General features: G+C 42.4%; 1 pseudogene; it reads right to left on the bottom strand.

The window, feature by feature from the left end:
* Positions 1–2674: 2674 nt before the first annotated feature.
* LOC116893140 lies at positions 2675–18140 on the bottom strand (annotated as a pseudogene).
* Positions 18141–19458: the final 1318 nt, after the last annotated feature.

Raw genomic sequence — 19458 nt, 5'->3', positions numbered from 1 at the left:
CTCTCTTCTATCTCATGCATTCTGTTGGTGATGCTTGTATCTACAGCTCCTTGTCTCTTCCTTTGGTTTTCTATATCCAGGGTTGTCTCCCTTTGTGCTTTCTTCATTGCTTCTATTTCCATTTTTAATTCCTTCACCTGTTTGATTGTGTTTTTCTGTAATTCTTTCAGGGATTTTTGCATTTCCTCTCTATAGGCTTCTGCTTGTTTATTTGTGTTTTCCTGCATTCCTCTAAGGAATTCATAATTCCTTTATGTCTTTCTTGAAGTCCTCCATCATCATGATCAAATGTGATTTTAAATCTAGATCTTGCTTTTCTGGTGTGTTTGGATATTCAGCGTTTGCTTTGGTGGGAGAATTAGGCTCTGATTACGCCATGCAGTCTTGGTTTATGTTACTTGGGTCTCTGAGCTTGCCTCTTGCAATCACGTTGTCTCTGGTGTTACCTTGTTCTGCTATTTCTGACAGTGGTTAGACCGTCCTATAGGCCTGTGTGTAAGGAGTGCTGTAGACCTGTTTTCCTGTTCTCTTTCAGCCAGTTATGGGAACAGAGTGTTCTGCTTTCAGGCGTGTAGTCTTTCCTGTCTACTGGTCTTCAGGTGTTCCTGTGGGCGTGTGTCCTGAGTCTACCAGGCAGGTCACTTGGAGCAGAAAAGTTGGTCTTACCTCTGGTCTCGATCCTGGAGTCACTTCTCAGAGCCGGGTTTCAGCTCTCCATGAGGACATCAACCAGAAGGGTCTGCCCCGCCTTTGCTTGGGACCCTGTACATAGGGGGCCCAGATGGCGCTAGGTATTTTCCTGTAGAGTCAGAAATGTGGGCAGAGTAGTCTCCTCTGGCTTCCCAGGCATGTCTGCCCCTCTGAAGGTCTAGCTCTCCCTCCCATGGGATTCGTGTGCAGGGAACTGTTTGACCGGGTCCCTTACGATCCGGGTGGTGTCTGGACTACAGCATTGAGTGCCTCTATCTTCCTGTTCCCAGAGGCCCTATACAGTTTCCTCTTGGGCCAGGTATGTAGGCAAGGGTGGGCAGTACTGGCGGTCCCTCCTGCCCTGCAATCTCAGGAGTGTCCACCTGTCTGGGCAGTGAGCTCTCTCTCCCACGGGGTTTGGGAGCAGGCAGCTGTGGGCCGGGATCAACGAGGTTCGGGCCCCAGCTAGAAACCCTAGATTTCTTTTTCTACTTCAAATTTTTAATTTTAAAATGAGAGAACATTTTTGTATTACACTTTAATTTTTGTCTACTTTTTGATGTTAGAAACTAGCATCACTAGAAATACTTTCAGAAATTGTTCTATGATGTGCCTATTTGTGCACATGGTCATGTAGTATCAAACACACCAAATTATTGTGTTCCTCTACAAGTGTGGTTGACGTCTTTGTATTTGACTCATAGAATGTAGGAGGATTTTTTTTTTAGTTTCTATTGATGTGTACATATTAAAATTATTATTTTTCATCGTTTTGAGTCAGAGTCTTGCTCTATAGCCATGAACTCAGTGCCTAGCCTAGAAAACTGGTCTCAGACTTAAGGCAATCCTCCTGCCTTAGCATCTCCCGTACAGGGATTAAGACATGCATTATCACAGCTGGTCTGTGTTGTTTCTGCACATTCTTTTCAGAAGTAAGTTTCAATATCATAGTAAGCATGAGTACTTTGGCTTGTCTAAAGTTTTAAATAATCATTCATTTCTTAAACCCTCCCAAACAAATTAAAGCATCTTTGGGTCATTAGTGTCAACTAGTTTCTACAATTCTGTTACTATCTTAGAACACTTAATTTGTGTAAGGCCCAATTAATACCATGAAATATTCTTATTAATACATTTAAGGGGAGGAGGTGTAGGAGGTGGAACAGTTTGGAGGATGGACTGGGAGGGAGATAAAGACTGGAGTGTAAAAAAAGATATAAGAGTAAGTTTTTAAAAAGTATTAAAAACATACATTTACAAAGACAGACAGGCAGGGATTGCTGATGTTCTGTTTATTTTGTAGAAAGGGTGACTAGATTTTCCCTTGGATCTTCCTGGGAACTCTTCATAGTTTTGGAATATATTATCTTTTTACCACTAAAAAAATACTAGTCTCACATCATAAATATAACAATGTAAAAATAAATGCACAACATTTGCTGATTTAAAGATTTCAACAAGGGGTTGGGGATTTAGCTCAGTGGTAGAGCACTTGCCTAGCAAGCTCAAGGCCCTGGGTTCGGTCCCCAGCTCCGAAAAAAAAAAAAAAAAAAAAAAAAAGATTTCAACAAAATCCATAGTGCCTACAACTGAACTTACAGGTGCCTGTGACATTTTGCATATTGACTTTGCTTGTAGTCACATTGCCTAATAAATACTATGACTTTCCAATGTCCCTGTTTCATCAAGGAGTAGAGTCGAGCTGGGGTGAATTTGCATCAGGGCAGCAGCTCCAAGTTCGAAGCATTCGGCAAATGGTGGCAAGGCAGAGCCATCCAATGGCTCAAGTCTTGGTATCATAATAAGTCACAGGACACCTTGTTCTGTGACCCTACTTTTTTTTTTTTTTAATATTTCAAAGGTGCTCTATCTTTTTATTTTTCCTTCGATCTGCCATATTTTACAGAGTACATGATTCTTTGACTTGGCATTCATTTATGAGTTGGTTTTGAAACAATTCCTTGATTACTGTACCAGCTCGCATGACTACTGATCTCTCCATTCCTTTCGAGTGACTCTGCCAACAGGGGACAGGTTCCATTCTATTCCAATTTGTGTGGCTGTATATGTCCATGTAGAAACACAGAAGATGCCTCCACCTGCTAATATAGTATTTCCTTATTTGTCATGGAAATTAGGTGTCCTCTTCTGATGGCTCTGCCTTGCCACTGTTTGTCAAATGCTTCGAACTTGGAGCCTGCTCAGTGTGGTTTTGGCCAAGGGCAACAACACAGAGACGAAGATGGAACTGTGGTGACTACGGCTGCTGCCCTGGTGCAAATTCACCCCAGCTCGACTCTACTCCTTGATGAAACAGGGACATTGGGAATTTATAGTATTTATTAAGCAATGTGACTACAAGCAAAGTCAATATGCAAAATGTCACAGGCACCTGTAAATTCAGTTGTAGGCACTATGGATTTTGTTGAAATCTTTAAATCAGCAAATGTTGTAGACTTATTTTTCCATTGTTATATTTATGTATGTGATTGTTGAGTATTGAACCCAGAACCTTGTATATGCTAGACAACTTTCTGAATTTCTTTGCTACTCACTGTAAATGTCTCCCTTTTCACCTCTAATTTTATGAACTCGTGTCCTCTTTTTTTCTGTTTAGTTTGGCTAAGGCTTTGCCATTCTTATTAATCTTTTCAAAGAACCAACTCTATTTCTGTGTTTCTTTTTAAATTTCTACTTTGTTAACTTCTGTTCTGACCTTAACTGTATCTTCCATCAGTTGGTTTTGAATTTGACCTGTTTTTGTTTGTTGAAGGCCCTGAAGTACATCAGTAGCTGAGTTGTTTGAGAGCACTCTGGTGTTTAAACACAGGCACCTGTGGCTTTGCATATCCTCTTAGGACTGGTTTCCTTGTGCCCCATGAGTTTTAGTATGTTGTGCTTTGATTTGCATTTAATTCTAAGGATATTCTTTTCCGTGTTGACTTTTTCTGTGATATATTCATCATCCAATGGTATGTTATTTAATCCCCCAGTGTTTGTATGTGTTTTTTTTTAGTTTCTCTTGCTGTTGATTTCTACAATTGCATTGACTATAAATAGCCAATGGACAAACCAATGGAGGACTGGGTGTTAAGGGGAAAGGGATAGAAGCAGAGTCTGACTAGAGTCTTACCTACTTGCCGATATGAGTCTCAGCTCTCTTTGATTTTCGTCCCAGTTTCCAGATTTGGTGCAGAATGTAATGACGACCCCATGAGTATGATTCATGGGGAGTCTATGGCTACTCACTCAGCAGGGATCATTTAAAAACTTCATATTTCTGCTGCTCCAGTCTCATAATGGCCAATCTGCCCTTTTTGAGCCAGTTTCAGGAAATTCATTCTTTGCCAGTGGCATGGTAGAGCTCTTTCGGCTTGAAGGCTCTTCAGAGAGCTTGAAAGGGTACAATTTACTGTGGCAGAGAAAGTGTGTTGGCGTTCGTGAAGGTGGGAGTACGCAGCTTGGGCTCCTCACAATCCCCTTCATTCTGTCGTTTTGTACCTCATCCTCACTGTGTCTGGGTGAACAGACTCACGAGTGAGACTGTTCCATCACGGCTTCTTCATCAGCTCTGGAGTTACGTTTTTTTTTTTTTTTTTTTTTTTCCGGGGCTGGGGATCGAACCCAGGACCTTGCGCTTCCTAGGCAAGCGCTCTACCACTGAGCCAAATCCCCAACCCCTGGAGTTACGTTCTTAAAACACTGTTGCTCAATTCTTTTTTTTTTTTTTTTTCAAGCAGTGGAACAGAGACATTAAAAAGTCAAACTTTCTGGCAAGAGAGATTGTTCAGTGGTTAAGAGCACTGGCCACTCTCCCAAAGAAGTTGGGTTCACTTCCCCAGCACCCACATGGTAACTCACAACTCTCTGTAACTCCGGTTCCAGGGACTCTGACATTCTCACACATGTAGCAAAACTCCAAGTGCATAAAAATTAATAAAATAAAAAATGTTTTTAAAAAGTTTAACTTCCTCTATGGCACAGTGACCCTCTGCAATCTGAGTCTACCTTTGTCTCCCAGGTTCGCACCTGATGAGTTGCCATCATGTACCTGATGCCGTCAGTGCCATTTGACCTTTGCTATCGTGACCTTATGTACTTCATGCCTTTGCATTTGTCTATCATCTTGACCTTAGGTGCTCCATATCTTTGCATCAGATACAGTAAGCAGTGAAGTGGTAGAACTGAGAAAGACCCTTCCTCAAATAATGAAGTAGAGGGCTAGTGTGATGTTTAGTTTTAACTGTCAAGTTGACATGGCCTAAAATCACCTGGTGTATTACTTTTTTGTTGATGTGTTGAAATACCATAACTAAAACTGACTTATAGAAGGAAGAGTTTATTTTGACTTATGGTCCCAGAGTGAGAGTCCATAAGGGCAGAGAAGTTATGGCAACAAGTTGCTGGAGCAGCAAGCTGGTTGATCATATTTTAACCACACACAGGAAGCTGAGAAAACAAGCAAGTAGTGGGGCAATACTATAAATCCTCAAAGCCTGTGTTCATGATGTACTTCTTCTAGAAAGTTCTACTTCCTAACTGTTCCATAAACTCCCAAACAGCACTACCAACTGGGGATCAGTGTTCAAACACATAAGCCTTTGGACATTTCTCATTCAAACACATCTGTGAAAAGAGTCTCAATGAGTAATTGTCTACATCAGTTTGTCCTATAGGCATATGTACAGATGATTATCTCGATTGCCTCACTGATGAAAAAGCAGTAAGCATTACTTCCTGTTTTGGGGATCTGGAACTATATAAGAGTAGAGAATTAGTCAAGTACTAAGTATGCATACCTTTACTTACCTATGCTCCTAAATGGGATGTAACTATATGCTTCAAGTTCCTGCTCTGATTTTCCTTTAAAGATGGACTACAACCTGGAATTGTGAGCTAAAATAAACCCTTTCTTGCCCCCTTTGAGCTAAAATAAACGCTGCATTGCTTTGTCTGGGTATTTTCTCACAGCAATAAAAACGAAACGAGACTAGCTGACAAGATCAGTGAATAAAGATGCTTGCCCAGAAGCCTGACCTGAGTTCAGTTCTTAGAAACTGTGTAAGGTAGAAGGAAAGAACCAATTCCACAAAGCTGTTCTCTGACCTCCACACATGTGCCATGACCCATGTGTGGCCACTCCATGTCCGTGCACACACACATACACAATAACAACAAATAAAATAAGCATTCAATATTTTTATTTATTTAAGATTTATTTATTTATTATATATGAGATATATGAGTACACTGTTGCTGCCTTCAGACAGAAGAGGGCATCAGATCTCATTACAGATGGTTGCGAGCCACCATGTGGTTGCTGGGATGTGAACTCAGCACCTCTGGAAGAGCAATCAGTGCTCATAACCACTGAGCCATCTCTCCAGCCCAATATTTTTAAAACAAACAAACAAACAAACAAACAAACAAACAAACAAATGTGGGGAGAAAGACCTGACTCCTAACAGTTGTCTTCTGACCTTCACACTACTGTGTCGTAGCAGGTGCATGCCCACACTCACATGCCAAGTAAAAATATTAAACATTTAATAAACCTGATGCTTGATGATAGTTAATCTCATCCTCTAGAAATAGTGTCTTGTAAGCTAGTATTTCTACTTCTCCATTCAAGGGGATCTGAGAGATGTCTTTGGCAACAACAAAAACAAAAGCTAAACAGAAAGGTCTAGTTAGGAAGTAGAGCAGATCTTCAGCTTCTTTAAGAGAGTTTGAAGGTGAGGAAAGTTCTCCAAGCTATAGAACCTATCTGAAGCTCCTCCTGATGTATTGGTGCTGTGAACACAGTGATTCATCAAATGTGCCAACCTCTGTCTGTTTCCTAACAATCAGCACATCATCTCTTGAACAACTTTGATTGTTAAAGTTGATAGATAAACAGAATATTCTCTTCCTTTGTCTTGCTTGCTCAAGCCCCTGGAACCACACCAGCCTCTCCATTTTTAAGGCAATCTATTGTTGAGTAAAGAAGTAAGAGAGTTGCGGAGTCTCACCACCACCACCACCACCACCACCACCACCACCACCACCACCACCACCACCACCACCACCACCACCACCACCACCACCACCACCAAGTGCACTGCCCGAAAGGCAGAATACATTTCCCTTCCGTTTCATACAGTTTGAGTGACACTTCCTGTCACTTGCAGCCAGAAACATTGCACATCTTTCATTTGGAGAAGTTACTTGCCTTCTTTGCCACAGAGCCTTTTCATCTGAAACAATCCTGTGCCCTTGCATTCCAGAGGGTAAATAAGAACATCTACTTAGAGCACACAGTGCTATCTGTAAATTTCGTACATGGGGGGATGAGTTTGCCTGATGTAGAATGCCTTGAGTGAAGTGTCCTTTTCCTTGCAGCCAAGAGTATTCCAGATCTGTTTTGATCCTCTAAATCTTCATTCTTTCACCCACAGTAACACTTGCATTCCTGTGTCCTGAGATTCCGGTAAACTGAAGCTCTCAATTCAAGTTCGTGAAGACAGCAGCACCCCATTGTGACAGTGAAGCTGATAATTTACTGCTTAGCTAAATTACATTTACTTACTTGCTTACTTAGTGCGGGTGAGCACATTTACCACAACACAGTGTGGAGGTCGGAGGACAAGTTTGGAGAGTCAGTTCTTCCCTTCCACACTGTGGGTTCTCCGAACTGAACTCAGGTGGTCAGGCTTGGCAGCAGCTGTCTTTCCCTGCTGAGCCATCTCACTGGCCCACCTCCACCCAGTTTAAAGTCTGGCCTCACAGTGAGTTTTCGGTTTGTGTGGATTCTCCTCATCTGACGAAGATCTCTGAATGGAAGTAGATTTAGCTCCACAGACTGCTCGGCAGCATAATTTACGATTAGGAAAGTGGCCTTCAGATCACACTGCCATCTTGGTTAAATTGTTCAACCTCTTTAGACTTCAAAAGCTCCCTGTATGTTACTCCCTGTGTGGGACATACATGTGTTGTGTTAGAGGCTATAAGAAACCAAAAGAAGGACTTATTTTCTCAATTCTGAGGTGCATGTTCTTTCTTTAGTATTTCAGAAGTTGGGGTGTTTTTCCTCAAAGCCATGTACCAAATAAAGTTAAGATGGTAATTTATGGTGTGCATCTGCATTCGGGGGTTTATTGCTTATTTTGTTGCTGTAACTCAAGGGAGAAAGGGTTTCTCTTAGCTCACAGTTGGAGGGTACAGTCTATCATAGGGGGAAAGGCATGGTGGTGGGAGTGGCTCTCTCTAGCTCTGGTGTCAGGAGAATAAGACCACATTGAGTTCACAGAAAGCAAAATGTAGATGCTGGCACCCAGTACACCTTCTCCTTTGTCCCTTTTATTCCATGGGTCCCCAGCCCATGGAATGATGAAACCCACATTCAGAGTGAGCGTTCCTCCTTCATCTAAATCTCTGTAAATACCCTTATAGGTATGACCTGGGGTCCTGTAGGATTGGCAACCTCGTACCTGTTGGTAAGAGTACATGTCAGTGCTACCACAGTGGAAAGCAGCATGGCAGCTCCTAGACTCGGGCATAAGGTGAAAGAAACTTGAATACATCCTGATTCAGCCAAGTTAGCTATAATGACTGTTCACCAAAGATGGAACTTACGTATTCACTACACATAATAAGATTAAATTCCAATCTTTACAGAAAAGAACACTACATATAAAAGAAAGATGTTAATGTTGATAAAACATTTTTAAAAAGTCTATTATTAAGAGACCAAAAAGAAAGTGAACAGGTGTATAACCCTCTTAGAGAAAATGTCCGTAACACAGCTCCTTGTTAGGTGGCTCCTTCCAGATCTACCCCTAACTCCCTGGAATTTGGACTGCTAGAAGCTCAGCAGTTGAGTTCATATCTACACACTTGGCTTGGCCAGAAGGAGCTGCCAGGTAAGGGCTACCTCAGTTGTAAAGGGTTTTGGGGGGGAAAGTGTAGCAGTCACTGTTATCAACTGAATCTGTAGTTCTGCGTTGAGTGTATTTGGAACAAATTGTTCAAAAAAAATGTTTACCATAGTTTTGAGGGAGATCCACTATTTAACATTCAGATAGAGGAAGGAGAAGAGGGAAAATTGAGCAGGAAAGAATTAGAAATTACGGGGATCAACCGGTGAGCGTGTGGAAGGAAAACTGAGTTACAAGGAAGTCAGAGGGGAAGATGTGTCAGGAAAGACGCGACTTGCTAAAGTTTGCTGAGGTGTGGTGTAAGAACGGCACTGTCAGATTTAGCAACGCTGAGGTCACGGGGCCATAAGGTACGAGCAACTAGGTGACGTAATGCGGGCAGAAAGCTCTTTGTACTGTGCCAACGGAAGGATAAGAGCAAACGCAGCCAGGGAAAGAGACAACGTGGAGCGCGAAGCCCAGGTGCAGGTAACAGGCTGACTGGCACTGCCGCCTGCATCGGCAGACAGCGTCTTACAAATTCAATGTGATGACTTTAAAAAACATTTTTAAAAATTATTTGTAGGTTTATATCCAGTGCACAGGGCAGCCAAAGAGGGCATTAGATCCCCTAGAGCTGAATTTACAGGCATTTGTGAGCCCCCTGATGTGAGTACTGGGAACCCAAGTGGGATCCTTGCTCTTAATTAAGATTAAGAAACTCTTAATCTACTTTGTAAAAGATTTGTTTATTTTGCTCATATGAGTACATTGTAGTTGTGAGCCACCATGTGGTTGCTGGGAATTGAACTCAGGACCTCTGGAAGAGCAGTCAGTGTTCTTAACCACTGAGTCATTTCTCTAGCCTGGAGCTCTTAATCTTTAAACCATCTCTAGTCCAAGCTTTAGTTTAAGATAACACCCCACATGTTAAGGGTTAGCTTCAAACTGGCTGTGTAGCTGAGCATAACCTTGAGGGTCTGCCCCTCCTGCCTCTGTCATTGAGTACAGGGGATTACTGGCATAAACCACCAAGTCACGGGAATGGGAATTGAACCCACAGCTTCATGCATGCTAGGCAAACACTCTATCAACTGAGCTACATCCCAAACTCAGCTTAGTGACCTTTGAAAAAGTAATATATTCACTTGGTTCAAAGATCTAAAAAGTTACACATTAAGAAGTCTTACTCAGAGCTGGGTAGTGGTGGTACATACCTTTGATCCCAGCACTCAGGAGGCAGAGGCAGAGGCAGAGGCAGAGGCAGAGGCAGAGGCAGAGGCAGAGGCAGAGGCAGAGGCAGAGGCAGAGGCAGAGAGGCAGAGGCAGAGGCAGACGCAGACGCAGACTCAGACGCAGACGCAGAGACCGAGGCAGAGAGGCAGATGCAGAGGCAGACACAGACACAGAGGCAGATGCAGAGGCAACGCAGACACAGACACAGAGGCAGAGCAGAGGCAGAGGCAGAGGCACATCTCTGTAAGTCCTAGGCCAGCCTGGTCTACATAGGGAGTTCCAGGACAGTCAGGGACTACACAGAGAAACCCTGTCTTGAAAAAACAAACAGAACAAACAAACAAAAAGCAAAAGAGCAACAAAAAGGCCCAACTCAGATACATTTATTCCTTTCCTTCAACCCTATATACAATTGCCATTTATTATTTTCTTTAAATACCTTTAAGCAGATATATTGAACTATTGATCCAAATTGTATTCTTCCTCTCTCACACAAAAGCAGCCTACAGCCTTTTCTTTCTGCCAAGAACTAGATAGATCCTGCATCTCTTAAGATTAGGCCCTTAGAGGACAGCTGTTTCCAGTCCTTTGCTATTGTACACTGTGCTTCACTGAGTCTTGTACAGATGAGAGTTCATCTATTCATGGATGCATTTTTATGGTAAATTCTTTCAGTAGATTTTGCTGTAATTCACTGATCTATTTTCCAAGTTTCTTCCTATGCTTTTTGGATCTTTAAATTTTAATTGATACTTTGGTGTATAGCTGCATAGTCACTGCCCCCCCACCCCCTGTTTTCCTTCTTTCCCCATATGATATTAGGGATCGAACGGACCCTGGGATTTGTGTAAGCTGGGTAAGCACTCTCACTGACCAATCCTTTCAGCCTCCTGGAGAAGTGACTTTTCTGAATAATGTTTTGATCTTGACAGTCGCAGGCAAATTGCCTTCCATAGGGTTTGTATTACTTTGCTCTTCAAAAGGAGTTTGAGGCTGGGCTTTTCCTCCACAACATAAAATGCTATCGCATCTTGGAATACTTTGGAGTCTAATAACTAATTTTAGTTTTGGCTTACCTTATTGTGAAATACATTGAACATAGTTTTAAAGGGTTAAAGGCAATTTTTATATGTTTGGCCATTTCTGTCTTTGTCCATCTATTACAGTGGTTACTGATTTTCTGAAATGTCTTGGAACCTCTCCTTGCTAGGGGTATTAACTCTTTGCTTATGATTAAAACTATTTATCCAGGTATTAATTAATATTTGATTCTGTGTATTTATATTTGCGTGTTTAGATCTAATGTTTATTTTATAATACAACAATAACAAAAACGGAAGGAAGAATTAGAACCTTTACAGAGCTGTGCTTGGCCATCTCCTGTAGACAAAGTAAAATCCTCTAACATCATCATGAGATGTGATTTTAAGTCAGAATCTTGCTTTTCCTGTGTGTTGGTATCCAGTATTTGCTGTGGTGGTAGAACTGGGTTCTGATGATGCCAAGTGGCCTTGGTTTCTGTTGCTTAGGTTCTTGCCCTTGCCTCTCACCATCTGGTTATCTGTTAGCTGGTCTTGCTGTCTCTGACAATGGCTTGACCCTCCTATAAGTCTGTGTGTCAGCACTCCTGGGAGACCAGCTCTCTCTCTCTCAGAATTTGGGTACTGAGAGCTGTGGCACAGGATCAGCTCTGGGTGCAGACCCTGTTGCAGTCTTACTTTAAGTTACTGTTCATTTCCTTCTTTACCTATGTCTGTTCTTCCTTATTTTCCATGGTCTCTTCTTCATGGTCGACAACTCCATCCCCTTGGTATCTGTAATGTAGACAGATTTGGGATCATATTTTTTGCATGGCATGAAATATACTTAAGTCAGGTAGTTCAACTGGATGCCTGTTAAGTTTAAATTTCTTTTTAAAAAGTATTCTAAAAAAAAACTGGCTTTCTTCATTTTGGTTACTATAATTTTTGTTAGGTTTTATTTCTCATATTTCTTGACCCACTAGGTTACCTAGAGACATTCCCCACACCCTTACTTACATATTTACGTTTTTGCCAATGTCATGGCAGTAAAACCATACCTTTGTGTGTTTGTGTGTATATGTATGTGGACATATGTGTGCATGCACGCACCAGGAGGCCAGAGTCAGCTTCAGATGTCTTTTTCTCTTGCCTTTTGCCTTATTTTTTGAGACAGTCAATGAGTCCAGAGCTCACTAATGGGAAAGTCTGTCTGGCCAGTGAGTTCTAGTACCTGTCCACTCGTGTGGGATAGTCTTATGTCAACCTGACACAACCCAGAGCTATGTGAAAGGAGGGCACCTCAGTTAGGAAAACGCCTCCACAAGAATCAATTGCAAGGCACTTTCTTAATTAGTGATTGACGGGGGACATCCCAGTCCATAGCGGGTGGTGCCACCCCTGGACTGGCAGTCTGAGGGTCTAAGAAAGCAGGTTGAACAAGCCATGTAAAGCAAGCCAATAAGCAGCATCCCTCCATGGCCTCTGTGCCAGCTCCTGCCTCCAGGTTCCTGCTCTATTGGGGCTCCTATTCTGAAATTTTTTTTCCGATGATGAACAATGATATGAAAGCCAAACGCACCCTTTCCTTTCCTACTTGCACTTGGTTATGGTGTTTCATCACTTCAGAGTAACCCTGACTAAGACACCTACCCTGCACTACCCCAAATACGAGGGTTATAGATGCTCCCTGCACACTTCTGAGTTTCTGAGTGCCAGGATCTGAACTGAGCTCCTCATTCTTGCACAGAAAGCACTTTCCCACCGAGCCATCTCTACATTCCACATCTTAATTTTGTTGTTGTTGCTGTTGTTGTTAACTAAGTCCTTTACTGTAGGTCAGGTACGTCTCAAATGATAGAGCTTCTACTGTTCTTCTGGTTCCTCTTTCTTCTGATGGAGGATGCGACAAGGGCAGCATAAGTGGTCCTGAGGGTGCCAGCCTCCTCAGAACCCCACAGCCCATTTCTTGGTTTTGCCAAAGAAGAAATTATATTTGCTGTGCTTGCTGACTTCAGCTTTCTTCACTGTTTTCTAGAGTAGGGGGCCGTAGTGGCTTCCATATTTTCTGATGATTTAGCCATGCTTGGTGAATTTAGCCTTGTTGCTGTGACATAATCCTGAGTCTAGAAAGCACACCTTGGTTTTTTGTTTTGTTTTGTTGTTTTGTTTTTGTTTTATTCTCTCTTCTAATTTTCTTCTTTACATTCGCCCCCTCCCCACACACTAAATTTAGCATACTTGAGATTAAAAGTCCCCTGTGTACCTCAAGGTTCTTTTGCTGGATACTACATAGCTCAGTGGCTTTCAGATATAGAGTAAACTACTTGTTCAGTTCCACAGCAGCTTGTTTGAAGTATTCCTCTTAAACGTGGTAGACTAAGGACACAGCCTGTTGCATAATGTGTGATAATGTGAACTCCAAAGTGCTTTTTCTGGCCCGAGGCAACGTAATGGAATCAAAGAAGAATCCAAATCCTTTTCCTTCTTGACAGAATGGGCAAGTGCACTAGCAGGCAGCCTGGATTTAGTCAAGAAAGCAGGGTTTTTAGAATCATCAGGAGGCACAGGCATGCTTTTAGTTCCACGTCAGGTTGTTGACAGTTGCTGGCCTGGGTGGGCTATTCTCTCTGAAGGCAGATATTTCTCCTAGCCAGAGAGGTCTTTGAGCTCATCGGACTTTACCTGTGCAAGTGCCTGAGTTTTTGTCTTTTACCGTTAAACTTTCAGAACTGTTGTTTTCTTGTTGTTGTTCTCCTCATTCTTATTTTATTAGTTCTTTGTGAATTTCACATCACGCTCCCCAATCCCACTCTTCTCCCCCTCCTCTCATACCTGCCCTCTACCCTTTAAACACCCTTGCAACAGAAAAAAAAATCTTGTTGTGGAAGCTGTAGTGTGTCACAGTACGTCCCACAATATACCTTTTTGTCTACACTTCTTTGTTTGCAAATGTTTACTGCAATGTCTCATTGGTCTGGAAGGGGGGGGTGCTCTGGCTTCTGTTTCACCATCAATACTGGGTTGTCACTGGGTCTCCTCTCAGACATCCTGTTGTTACCCCATGCCAGGGAGATCCTGAAGTTTTGTATCTGTAGAACCAACCCCTTCATGCAGTCTTGCAGTTCATAGATGAGGTAGATGTTGGGGTGGGCCAATTCAAAGTACTGGATCTGGGCCTGAGATGTATTTGAGCTGATCAGTCTGCTGGCTTTCCCACTCTTCACACCCTCTGGGCTGGCTCAGTGGCAGCTCCTGCAACCAGAACCAGCTCTACCGTGCTGTCCAGGGAAGGTGCTTTCCAGAGTGTTACAGTAGGTGAGGGGCAGGGCCAGTTCTCCTGTTCTCATGGCTCTGGCATCAACTTTCCTCATTGCCATAGATTCCAAGGATTGGGGTTGGGGTGTCAATTCTCCCTTGCCCATGTCACTGTATGTCAGACAAGTGACAGGAGCCAACTCTCCCATGCTCATGCTTTCAGGGTCAGCTTACCTGAGCCCCACCTTCAGCATCAACATACTAAGGTCACACCTGAAAGAAATCCACTTACCTTTCCCTAGAAGCCATTAACTGTTAATAGCTCCTCAGTTAAGGGCAAAGGCTCCTGAGTTGTTCCAACCCTCTGTGCTAGAATGTTTACGGTCTTGGTTCTGTATGAGCAACCACAGCTGTGAGCTCATAAGGTAAGCAGTCTTGTCAGGTTCAGAAGACATTGTTTTTACTCCATCACCTCTGGCTCTTACAGTCTTTCCACCCCTCCATGCTATTCCCTGAGCATTGGAGTAAGGGATTGTGGTGCAGATGTCCCATTTGTGACTGAGCACTCACACAGACATTTATTCTTTGCACCTAGGCCAGCCCTAAGTTTCTGCATTAACTGTTATACATTGCAGGAAAAATCTCTTTGATGATGTATGGTAGCTACACATTAATATTTCGATGTAGAGACACTAAGTTCGAGGGTAGTTTGATGCTATGTTCATTTAGTTAGTTTTACCTAACTGGGATCTGTAAGCTCTTCAACTGTAGGTTTTTGGCCATACTTACAGTACCAGTCACATATTTCCTCCTGTAGAATAGGCCTAAATCTAGAGAGTGGCCTGTTATTCCCACAATATTCATGTCACCATTTCATCTATGGGCTTTTCTTGCCATGATGATTGTTGCAGCTCACTCACATGGTTCACAGCTGAATAAAACTGTTGATGCCAGCAGCCTGCATAGTACCCTTGGATATTGTAAAAAGCTAGCCAGTAGGGAAGAAGCTTCTAGGTCAGTAGCAACTTAATTTCTTCATGTCCTGTGGCCAAAGAAGAGTGGTGCCTTTGGCAATAGAGTTTTACCATTAAGTATCAGTGAGCAACCAAGAGCAACAGTGGCAGTTTGTGCTTTTATGGGAATCTCTGGGTATTGTCTTTGTGTGTGTGTGTGTGTGTGTGTGTGTGTGTGTGTGTGTGTTTAGTCTTTTCTACTATGTATTTTGTCTTTTTCAATTCATAAATTCTTTTCTTCTCTAAACCTATCAACTCTTGCTTTCCAGTAAATTTTTGCATTTGTATTGGATGCTCTGTCTTATGTTCTGTGAGATATAGTAGCCAAGTTTTCACCATAATTGTGAGAACTGTTTTGTCTATCCTGCTCTCTCTTTCCTCTTTATCATCATTCTCTTCTTAATTATTACACTTGTTTTCCAGACTCTTTAACATGGAAGTAATCTAGAATTTTCTGGTATTTCTATTCTCTTTTTTCTCAGATCTCTGTTCCTTTGGAGGTTCTTTATCCCTGATATTACCCATGTCAAGTAGGAATACTGTAGACTCTCCATGGCCCTTTTGAGAAGTTTTCCAAATATCAGATTCCTGATCTCCTTTATCAGGATAAAGTGAAGACTGGCTCTTAGACTCACCTCTCTTTGTGTGGTGTGGTTTGTCACATAAGGCATCATTAATTATATGATGATTTCACCTCTTGTAGGAGAGTTCCAGAACTCTTTTCCAGATCCAATCCTTTCAGGTTGGATGACATATGACCACTAAGAGGAAACATTTGTTTGCAGAGTGAACTGCACTGATCACAGAGGTATGTGGGCAAAATGGACTCTATCTGGGTTGTATAACAATAAATGAAGGACAAGGAGGAGAACTGTCACCAGATGTGGCTCATTTGTTAAAGTCATTCATAGGTTCACAAGAAGCATGCTCTAATTTGTTTTTCACTTTCTTCTATAATTTACTTTCACAAAACTCTTTTCAAGGTTCTTCTTAGCTTTGTTTTTCCCAAGACCTCTTCCTTTGGACAAATTTACTATCTGAGAACAAGTAATCAAAAAGATGATGGACTTGGAGATCTGGGAAAGTCTCTGGGTTAGGAAGATCTGCTCCAGGATCTTAGAAGAAACATATTTTTAGACTCCTGAAACACAAACGGCCTTTGACAAGAGTATGCAGCCATCTTGGTATCTACTTCTTCCTCCTTTACAATACTCTGTGTTAGTCACTGTTCTATTGCTGTGAAGAGAAACCATGAGAGACCAAGGTAACTCTTACAAGAGAAAGCATTTAATTGGGGGCTTGATTACAGTTTCAGAGGCTTAGTCCACTATCATCGTGGTGGGGAACATGACAATAGGCAGAGAAGGCATAGAGCTGGAGAGGTAATTGAGAGCTACCTCCTCATCTGTAGGTAGAGGGAGAGAGGAGAGAGAGAGAGAGAGAGAGAGAGAGAGAGAGAGAGAGAGAGAGAGAGGGAGGGAGAGAGGGGGGAGAGAGAGAGAGAGAGAGAGAGAGAGAGAGAGAGAGAGAGAGAGAGAGAGAGAGAGAATGAACACAGGCCTGGGGTGGGCTTTTGAAACCATAAAGCCTACCGTCTTTGACATACCTCCAACAAGGCCACACTTCCTAATCCTTCTCAAATGGTGCCATTTCCTGGTGACTAACCATTCAAATATATAAGCCTATGGGGCCCATTCCTATTCAAACCACCATATTCCACCCCCTTGCCCCATAGGATTGCATCTATATCATAATGCCAAAAAAAAATGGATTCAGTCCAGCTTCAAAAGTCCCTATAATCTATCATCATCTCAATACTGTTTAAAAGTCCAAATTCAAAGTCTAGCAAACTCATGACAATCTCTTAACCATAACCCCATGTAAAACCAAACCCAAAAGGCATATTACTTGCTTCTAACATACAATCACAGAAAGACATACATGGTATGCACTCATTGATAAGTGGCTATTAGCCCAAATGCCTGAATTACCCTAGATGCCTAGAACAAATGAAACTCAAGACGGATGATCAAAATGTGAATGCTTCACTCCTTCTTTAAAAGGGGGACAAGAATACCCTTGGCAGGGAAGAGAGAGGCAAAGATTAAAACAGAGACTGAAGGAACATCCATTCAGAGCCTGCCCCACATGTGGCCCATATATATACAGCCACCCAATTAGACAAGATGGATGAAGCAAAGAAGTGCAGAAGTGTAGATCGCTCCTGAGAGACACAGCCAGAATACAGCAAATACAGAGGCGAATGTCAGCAGCAAACCTCTGAACTGAGAATAGGACCCCCGTTGAAGGAATCAGAGAAAGAACTGGAAGAGCTTGAAGGGGCTCGAGACCCTATATGTACAACAATGCCAAGCCACCAGAGCTTCCAGGGACTAAGCCACTACCTAAAGACTATACATGGACTGACCCTGGACTCTGACCTCATAGGTAGCAATGAATATCCTAGTAAGAGCACCAGTGGAAGGGGAAGCCCTGGGTCCTGCTAATACTGAACCCCCAGTGAACTAGACTGTTGCGGGGAAGGCGGCAATGGGGGGAGGGTCGGGAGGGGAACACCCATAAGGAAGGGGAGGGGGGAGGGGGATGTTTGCCCAGAAACCGGGAAAGGGAATAACACTCGAAATGTATATAAGAAATATTCAAGTTAATAAAAAAAAAAAAAAGAGAGGAAGTCAATTTTGGAGATGGATGTGCAAAGGTGGAATGGACTTAATGCTCTTCAACTGGACACTTAACTATAAAACTTGGGGCCTCTTGTTATGTGTTTTTCCTGCAATAAAGATAATGGAAAAAAAAAACATACAATGGCACAAGATAGACATTACCGTTCCAAAAGGGAGAAAATACTGTACCAAAGCATGACTGAAAACCAGGAAGACAAAGTCCAAATTCTGCATCTCCAAGTATGATGTCAAAGTGCTCTCCAACTTGTTGTTGACTGCAGCACACTTTTCCTTCTTGAGCTGGTTCCGATTCCTCTCAGCAGCTCTCCTTGGCAGGTAGCCCATGTCTCTGGCATCTCCAACATCTTGGCGTCTCCAATCCAATCTAGGTTTCACCTTCTTAGCGTCACATCATGGAGGGCTTTCTTGTAGGGACACCTCTGATATACATCTGACCTCAGCAGTTCTCCTTAGTCATGAAGGGAGATTCTACAACCCCCTTCTTGTATCCTTGAATCTAAAGCCAGGACCAAGTGGACAAGGCTGCCAAGTTCTGTTGCTTGATGGGGCTGGAACATGGCCCTATCTTCCAATTACATTTGATTCAGCTTTCTGCACTTGATGGTTTTCTTCACTGTTTAAGCTGTCCTTTATTTCCCTTTCAGAAGTTAGAAGCTTATTCCATTTAGCATCAGGCTGTCCTTTAAACTTTTTATCTTTTTGAACACTGGACTTGGCTCTATTACACTTCCAAGTACCTCCATTTCACCACAAACTGTACATTTTGTATTTCTCTTTGTCCAACTTTCTCCTTTTCATTATAGATATGCATGAGTTCACTGATAACCACATGACACAGTTAATACTAGGCTGTGTTGAAATTTCCTCTGAAAATTTGATATTAATCCAAAAACTCTTCAATTTAGTCTCAGATTTTTAGGACAAGGGCAAAAAGTAGCCATATTTGTCACAAATATTGTCACACAAGAATTATCTCTTGGTCACTTACTAATATTCTTCTCCTCTGAAATGTTTTAAGCTGGGCCCCCAAAGTTCAAATCACTCTTAGCACTGTCTTCCATATACCCACTACAATGGCCCAGTAAGCCTTACTTAAAGGACCCAACTGCTTTTGTAGTTCAGAGTCCCAGTCTTCCATATTCCTCCAATAAGCATCACAGTCAGACCTATCACAGCAACGCACTACTCCTTGGTACCATTTCTGTCTTAGTCACTGTTTTATTGCTGTTGTAAAGCCCCAGAGGGTCTTTACCTGGAGACCCCCAAGTGAAACAATGAGACTCAGAAGCAAAAGCAAGAGGTTTATTTTTTTGGCACGCTGGGATCAACCTTCAGCAGCCTCTCGAGCAAGAGACAGGAAGTGATCCCGATTCTAACTTACAAGCGCCTTTTATACATTTTTTAGAGGGCAGATTACAGTAGCAGCAATCATCCTGGGAGGGTACCTTAATTCCGCAGATGGCCCAGGTGTCCTTTAACCAGTATACTTTATGGTTTTTCTGAGAAGTGTTCTGTTAGAGTCTTTTCTGAGAAATCGTTCTGGGGCCAGGAGCATGAATCTCTCCCTTGGGGTCTAACACACTTTCCTGGAGCCGTCTCAGAATCGAGTCAGAGTTGTTTAACCTTATCATTGTGAAGAGAT

This window comes from Rattus rattus, chromosome 2, assembly GCF_011064425.1.
Source record: "Rattus rattus isolate New Zealand chromosome 2, Rrattus_CSIRO_v1, whole genome shotgun sequence".
In the NCBI taxonomy this organism is placed as follows: Eukaryota; Metazoa; Chordata; class Mammalia; order Rodentia; family Muridae; genus Rattus; species Rattus rattus.
The sequence above is the reverse complement of the archived record's forward strand: the minus strand, read 5'-3'. Positions and strand labels throughout refer to the sequence as shown.